This window comes from Pristiophorus japonicus, chromosome 17 (assembly GCF_044704955.1).
Source record: "Pristiophorus japonicus isolate sPriJap1 chromosome 17, sPriJap1.hap1, whole genome shotgun sequence".
Lineage (NCBI taxonomy): Eukaryota > Metazoa > Chordata > Chondrichthyes > Pristiophoridae > Pristiophorus > Pristiophorus japonicus.
Window position 1 is genome coordinate 78,518,493 of NC_091993.1, and position 7,254 is coordinate 78,525,746.

The window sequence follows — 7,254 nt, forward strand, 5'->3', positions numbered from 1 at the left end:
AATAAGGAACATCTTATCCATGAACGGGCCCGCGTAGTCAACATGAATGCGTGACCATGGCATGGTGGGCCAGGGCCACGGGCTGAGCGGGGCCTCCCTGGGGGCATTACCCAGCTGGGCACACGTCGTGCACCTGCGAACACAGTGTTCCAGGTCTGAGTCAATTCCAGGCCACCAAACGTGTGACCGGGCAATGGCCTTCATCAGCACAATGCCTGGGTGCTCGCTGTGGAGTTCCTTGATGAATGCCTCCCTGCCCTTCTGGGGCATAACTACCCGGCTGCCCCATAGTAGGCAGTCGGCTTGGATGGAGAGCTCATCCATCCGTCTGTGGAACGGTCTGACCTCCTCAGGGCATGCTCCGTGTGCGGGCGCCCAATCCCCAGTCAGGACACATTTCTTAATCAGGGATAGGAGGGGATCTCTGTTTGTCCAGATTTTGAGCTGGCGGGCTGTGATGGGGGAGCCTGCGCTGTCAAAGGCATCGACAGCCATGACCATCTCGGTGCTTTGCTCCACTGCCCCCTCAGTGGTGGCCAGTGGAAGCCTGCTGAGCGCGTCAGCGCAATTTTCAGTGCCGGGCCGGTGCCCGATGGAGTAGTCATAAGCAGCCAGCGTGAGAGCCCATCGCTGTATGCGAGCTGATGCATTGGCCTTGATAGCCTTGCTGTCTGACAACAGGGATGTTAATGGCTTGTGGTCCATCTCTAGTTCAAACTTCCTACCAAAGAGGTACTTATGCATTTTTTTTACACCATAGACACATGCAAGTGCTTCTTTCTCGACCATCCCATATCCCCGTTCTGCTTGAGAGAGCGACCTGGAGGCATAAGCCACAGGTTGTAGTTCACCCTCAGCATTGCCCTGCTGCAACACGCACCCAACCCCATAGGACGATGCATCACATGTCAGAACCAATTTTTTACAGGGGTCGTACATGGTCAACAACTTGTTTGAACAAAGTAGGTTTCGCGCCCGATCAAAAGCCCGTTCCTGACAGTCCCCCCAAAACCAATCGCAACCCTTACACAGGAGCACGTGTAGCGGTTCCAACAACGTGCTCAAGTTCGGCAGAAAGTTCCCGAAATAGTTCACCAGTCCCAGGAATGAACGCAGGGTCTGGGTGCTCGTCGAATCGCCTCTGTTTTGGATTCGATGGGCCGAATCCCATCTGCAGCAACCCTCCTGCCCAGAAACTCAACCTCAGGAGCTAAGAACACACATTTAAACTTCTTGAGTCGCAGGCCTACCCGGTCCAGTCGGCGTAGCACCACCTCCAGGTTGCGGAGGTGTTCCTCGGTGTCTCGACCGTGATGAGGATGTCGTCCTGGAATACGATCATTCCAGGAATGGATTTAAGCAGGCTTTCCATGTTTCGTTGAAAAATTGCGGCCGCTGATCGAATGCCAAACATGCACCTGTTATAACGAACAGTCCCTTGTGCGTGGTGATGGTGGTCAGTAGTTTAGATTCGTCGACCAGTTCCTGGATCATATAGGCTGAAGTGAGATCCAACTTGGTGAACAGCTTGCCGCCAGCCAGTGTGGCGAAGAGGTCCTCTGCTCTCGGGAGCGGGTATTGATATTGTAGGGACACCCGATTGATGGTGGCCTTGTAGTCGCCACAGATCCTGACAGAGCCATCTGCTTTTAGGATGGGAATGATGGGGCTCGCCTAGTCGCTAAATTCAACAGGCGAAATGATGCCCTCTCTCAACAGCTGGTTCAATTCGTTCTCGATCTTTTCCCGCATCACATACGGCACCGCTCTGGCTTTGTGGTGCACTGGCCTGGCGTCCGGGGTGATGTGTATCACTACCTTAGTGCCTTTGAAAGTCCCGACGCCAGGTTGGAATCGTGAATCGAATTGTTGTAGGACTTGTGAGCACGAACTTCGCTCCACAGATGACATTGCGTGAACATCCCCCCATTTCCAGTTCATCTCGGCTAACCAGCTCCTCCCCAACAGTGCGAGACCATTGCCCGGGACAATCCAGAGTGGCAGCCGATTCACTAACCCATTGGGCCCAAGTTTCGGCCTCAGTTGCTCCTGATTTTTTGGAGCAACTGGTGTAGAACGGAGTATCTTAGAAATTCAAATTCTCGGCATTTAGTTTGCTCCAGTTCTAGTCAGTTAGAACAATTTCACTTTGGAACAGATTTTTTTTTTCAAAAGGCGTGTCCGGCCACTTACGCCTGTTTTCAAAGTTTCGGCAGTGAAAACTTACTCCAAACTAACTTAGAATGGAGTAAGTGAAGATTTTTGCACGCTGGAAAAAACCTTGTCAACACTTTAGAAAATCAGGCGTAGGTTACAAATCAGGCGTAGGGAATGGGGGGGGTGGGGGTTTAAAGGGAAGTTTACAAACATTAAACACTTCAGTTTTACAAATAAAGAGTCATCATCAATAATAAATGATAAAAACATCAATAAATCAACCAATAAATCAATCAAAAAAAATTAATAAGAAATAATTTTATTTTTTTAAAATCAATAAGTAAAACATTTTCTACTTACCGACTGCAGCACCGGGAGCCCTCCAACAGCGTGCTGGGATGCCCTTCCCCCCCCCAGTGTGTCTCTGTCAGTGTCTCTATCTCTCTGTCTGTCTATCTGTGTCTCTCACTCTCTGTCTGTCAGTGTCTGTGTTTCTGACAGTGAGGGGGGTGCAGGGGGGGGAGGGAGGGAGGCGGGAGGGGGAGGGGAAGGAGGGAGGCAGGAGGGGGAGGGGGAGGGAAAGGGGAGGGGGGAGAGGAGAAGGGGGAGGGGGGAGAGGAGAAGGGGAAAAAGGGGGGAGAGGAGAAGGGGAAAGAGAGGGGGGAAAGAGAGGGGGGAAAGGAAAGGAGAAGGGGGGGAAAGGAAAGGAGAAGGGGGGGAGGAGAAGGGGGGAAAGGAGGAGGGGATAAAGGAGATGGGGGGGGAGATGGGGGGGGAAGGAGAGGGGGGGGGAACGGGCCGGGCCCAAGGCTTCGGGTAGGGCCCGTCCCCAGCACCAGATTTACAGGTAGGTGGCGTTGGGTCCAGTCGGGAGCGCGGGTCGGGTCGGGGGCGGGAGGAGGGAGGTCGGGTTGGTTCGGTTCGGGTCGGGGGGGGGGGGCAGAGGGAGGTCGGGTCGGGTCGGTTCGTGTCAGGGGCAGGGGGAGGGATGTCAGGTTGAGTCGGGTCGGGGTCCGGTCCGGGGGGGGGCTCGGGAGCGCGGGTCGGGTCGGGGGGGGGCGCTGGGGGAGGGAGGTTGGTTCGGTTCGGGTCAGGTCGGGGGGGGGGAGGGAGAGGGAGGTCAGGTCAGGTGGGGGGGGAGGTGGGGGTCGGGTCCGGTCCGGGAGCGGGGGGGGGGGGGGGAAGCGGGAGTCGAGTCGGGTCGGGAAGAAGCAGGAGCTGGCCGTGGGAGGAGCCTTATGCACGCAGCCCCAGTGAGGCCATTCGGCCAGGGCTAGGGTGCTGCGTGCTTCGGGCCCCTCCCACACAGTTTTGGGCGCCTGGAGGTACTGCACATGTGCGCCCACTGTAGCGCGCATGTGCAGAGGTCCTGGCACTGTTTTCAGCGCAAGGACCTGGCTCCGCCCCCTACACCTCGTGCTGCGCCGCGCCGAGGGTCAGAGGACCAGCAGGGAGCCGGAGAATCTGGAAGATTTTTTTAGGCGCACTTTGTGGCGTGAAAAACGGGCGTCCAGGTCGGGGCTGCGCCGTTCTAGGCGCGGCCCGAAGCTTGGGCCCATTGTGTGTGACAGCCAACATTGCACTGCCTAGCACCGGAATGATTTCTTTAGTGTAAGTCTGAAATTGTGTCTCAATACGTGCTAATTTGGGTCTACTGGCTTTAAGAGGCCATAGCTTCTCAATTGCTGAACTCCCATGAGTGACTGGCTGGCCCCAGTGTCCAGCTCCATGCGTACTGGGATACCGTTTAATAAAACCCTCATCATCATTGGTGGCGTTTTGGTGTATGAACTGTGAATATTCACCACATGGACCCACTAAACCTCGTCGTCCATCAATTTGCCCCAAAAGTCATCCTGCCTCAAAGAACCCTCTTCTGGTCCATCCACCTCATACATTAGTCTGGTTGCAGGCTTTCTGCACATTCAAGCTAAATGGCCACTGAGATTGCAGTTCCTGCAGACAAACTGTTGAAATCTGCAAGATCTGGCTGAGTGTTTTCCCCCATAGCTCCAGCATGAGTTAAAGTTTCCATTGTTGGGAACAAAGGGACTATGGGCCAGGCATTCTGTGCCGACTGTCCCTTTAAGTACCCTATTAGTGGGTGTCAATGGCCCCATTCCGGGCCGCATTGTCCACTGTGATGGCGTGAATGTCCATTCAGCCTGCCATTGTCTCTGTTGAGGTCCTACTCTGGGGTCTATTGCTGCCTGGGGAGTGTCGGACTGCCCTTGCCTGCCTGTGGGGCTCTGAGTCGCATTGATGATGTTGATCCATCACAGCATTAGAGGCAGAATTGCGCGTGTATATTATTTTCGTCTCTTCCTCCCCCGCCATGAAAGTTTGAGCCATCAACGCCACCACTTGCAAGGTCAAATCCTTGGTCTCAATTAATTTGTGAAAAATTCCCGCATGACCGATGCCCTCGATAAAGAAGTCCCTTAGCATCTCCCCCCTGCAGGCGTCTGTGAACTTACAGAGGCTGGCCAAACGCCGGAGGTCCGCTACAAAGTCCGGTATGCTCTGTCCTTCATGACGTCGGTGGGTGTAGAATCTGTGTCAGGCCATATGTATGCTACTTGCCAGTTTGAGGTGCTCCCCGATCAATTTGGTAAGTTCTTCAAAGGTTTTCTCCGCCGGCTTTTCGGGTGCCAGTAAGTGCTTCATGAGCGCGTAAGTCTTTGGTCCGCAGCTGGTCAAAAGATGAGCCCTTCGCTTGTCGGCCGCTGCATCCCTCAGCCATTCTTTCATAACAAAGCTTTGACAAAATCGGCCCAGTCTTCCCCAACACAGTACCGTTCTTCTGTGCTATCGGTGGCCATTCTCGTGGACCGTGAATTCCCGTTTCTCGTCGCCAATGTAAAGTCCTTACTCTACAGCATGAAACCACACGAGGCACATTCTGGGGATGAGGTCACTCTGTGACCTGCTCTCTTTATTTACAGGACTCCAAAGACGATGACCCTGCATGGGACCTCCCTTTTTATACCTGTGTGATCAGGTAAGGAGTGTCTCCCACAAGTTCACCCCTTGTGGTCAAGGTGTGCATTTAGGTTGAGTGTATACAGTAATACAGTGGTGTTACATTATGGTTACATACATGACGGTGGGTTCAAGTCCCACTCTAAAGACTTGAGCACAAAATGTAGGCTGACACTTTAGGGCAGTACTGAAGAATTGCTGCACTGTCAGAACTGATGTTTTTTGGATGAGATGTTAAACCAAGCCCCGTCTTTCCTCTCAGTCGGAATTAAAAGATTTCATGCACTATTTTGAGGAAGATCAGGAGAGTTACCCTGGTTTCCTGGCCAATAACCAACCCTCAACCAACACTTACAAGCAATTATCTTACCATTACGTTTGCTGTTTGTGGGACCTTGCGATGCACAAATTGGCTGCAGCATTTCCTACATTACATCAGTGACTACATTACAAACAAAACTTAATTGGCTATAAAGCGCTTTGTGAAGCTGTTGAGGTTGTGAAAGGCACTGTATAAATGCAAGTCTTTCTTTTTTCTTTCCCATCATCTTTTTTTTTAATTTTTTTTACATTTTTTTTATTTTTTTATTTATTTTTTAATCCAATTTCGTTCCAGATCAACTCTAACGCCAAAGATCACTTTGCGCCAATGTGTTTGATCTTAGGCCAAAAGGCCGAGAGGTGAAGTTGCACCGTTCCTGGAAATATTGCAATACCAGGTCGGTGCATGGAGTGGACGGGGCATGCCCCTGATCCAGCTCCTGTCCAAAAATCAATTAAATATCATGTCCCCATAGGGGATATTAAACTGATAAGAACAGATACTACACTTGATCTTAGCCAAAAGGCCGAGAAGCGGCCACCATCTTTGCTGAATGCATGTTCCATTGTTTTTTAAACTTCTTTCATTGTCTCATTGAGCTGATCTTTTCTATTATCTAAAAATCCCCCACATTTTATTTAAGCAGGTTGCAAGTCATTCAACCCATGAACTCACTCTTTTTGGTCAGATAATTATCTTTCTAATGCTTTTCCTCCCCTTCCTCTGTTTTTCCGATTCTACAATACATATCTCTCAGTTTCCAGTTCTTGAGAAAGGTTCCAGACGAAACGTGTCCCTGACGACTACATGTGCGGGAAGTGTGTCCACCTCCGGCTACTGACTGTCCGCGTTGCGGAGTTGGAGCTGAAGGTGGATTCACTCTGGAGCATCCACGATGCTGAGAATGACGTGAGTATCACGTGTAGCGAGTTGGTCTTACCGCAGGAGAAGGGTCCACAGCCAGCGAGGGAATGGAAGACCAGCAGGAAGAGTAGTGCAAGGAAGGTAGTGCAGGGGTCCCCTGTGGTCATCCCACTGCAAAACAGATACACTGCTTTGAGTGCTGTTGAGGGGGATGACTCATCAGGAGTGGGCAGCAGCAGCCAAGTTCATGGCACCGTGGCTGGCTCTGTTGCACAGGAGGGCAGGAAAAAGAGTGGGCGAGCGATAGTGATAGGGGATTCAATTGTAAGGGGAATAGATAGGCGTTTCTGCGGCCGCAACCGAGACTCCAGGATGGTATGTTGCCTCCCTGGTGCAAGGGTCAAGGATGTCTCGGAGCGGGTGCAGGACATTCTAAAAAGGGAGGGAGAACAGCCAGTTGTCGTGGTGCACGTTGGTACCAATGACATAGGTAAAAAAAGGGATGAGTTCCTACGAAATGAATTTAAGGAGCTAGGAGCTAAATTAAAAAGTAGGACCTCAAAAGTAGTAATCTCGGGATTGCTACCAGTGCCACGTGCTAGTCAGAGTAGGAATCGCAGGATAGCTCAGATGAATACGTGGCTTGAGCAATGGTGCAGCAGGGAGGGATTCAAATTCCTGGGGCATTGGAACCGGTTCTGGGGGAGGTGGGACCAGTACAATCCGGACGGTCTGCACCTGGGCAGAATCGGAACCAATGTCCTCGGGGGAGTGTTTGCTAGTGCTGTTGGGGAGGAGTTAAACTAATATGGCAGGGGGATGGGAACCAATGCAGGGAGATAGAGGGAAACAAAAAGGAGGCAAAAACAAAAGACAGAAAGGAGATGAGGAAAAGTGGAGGGCAGAGAAACCCAAGGCAAAGAACAAAA

At 51.8% G+C, this 7,254-nt stretch overlaps 1 pseudogene; it reads right to left on the reverse strand.

Annotated features, from left to right (window-relative positions):
- Nucleotides 1-5,821: 5,821 nt before the first annotated feature.
- LOC139228426 (U2 spliceosomal RNA) lies at nucleotides 5,822-5,999 on the reverse strand (annotated as a pseudogene).
- Between the last annotated feature and the right edge of the window lie 1,255 nt (nucleotides 6,000-7,254).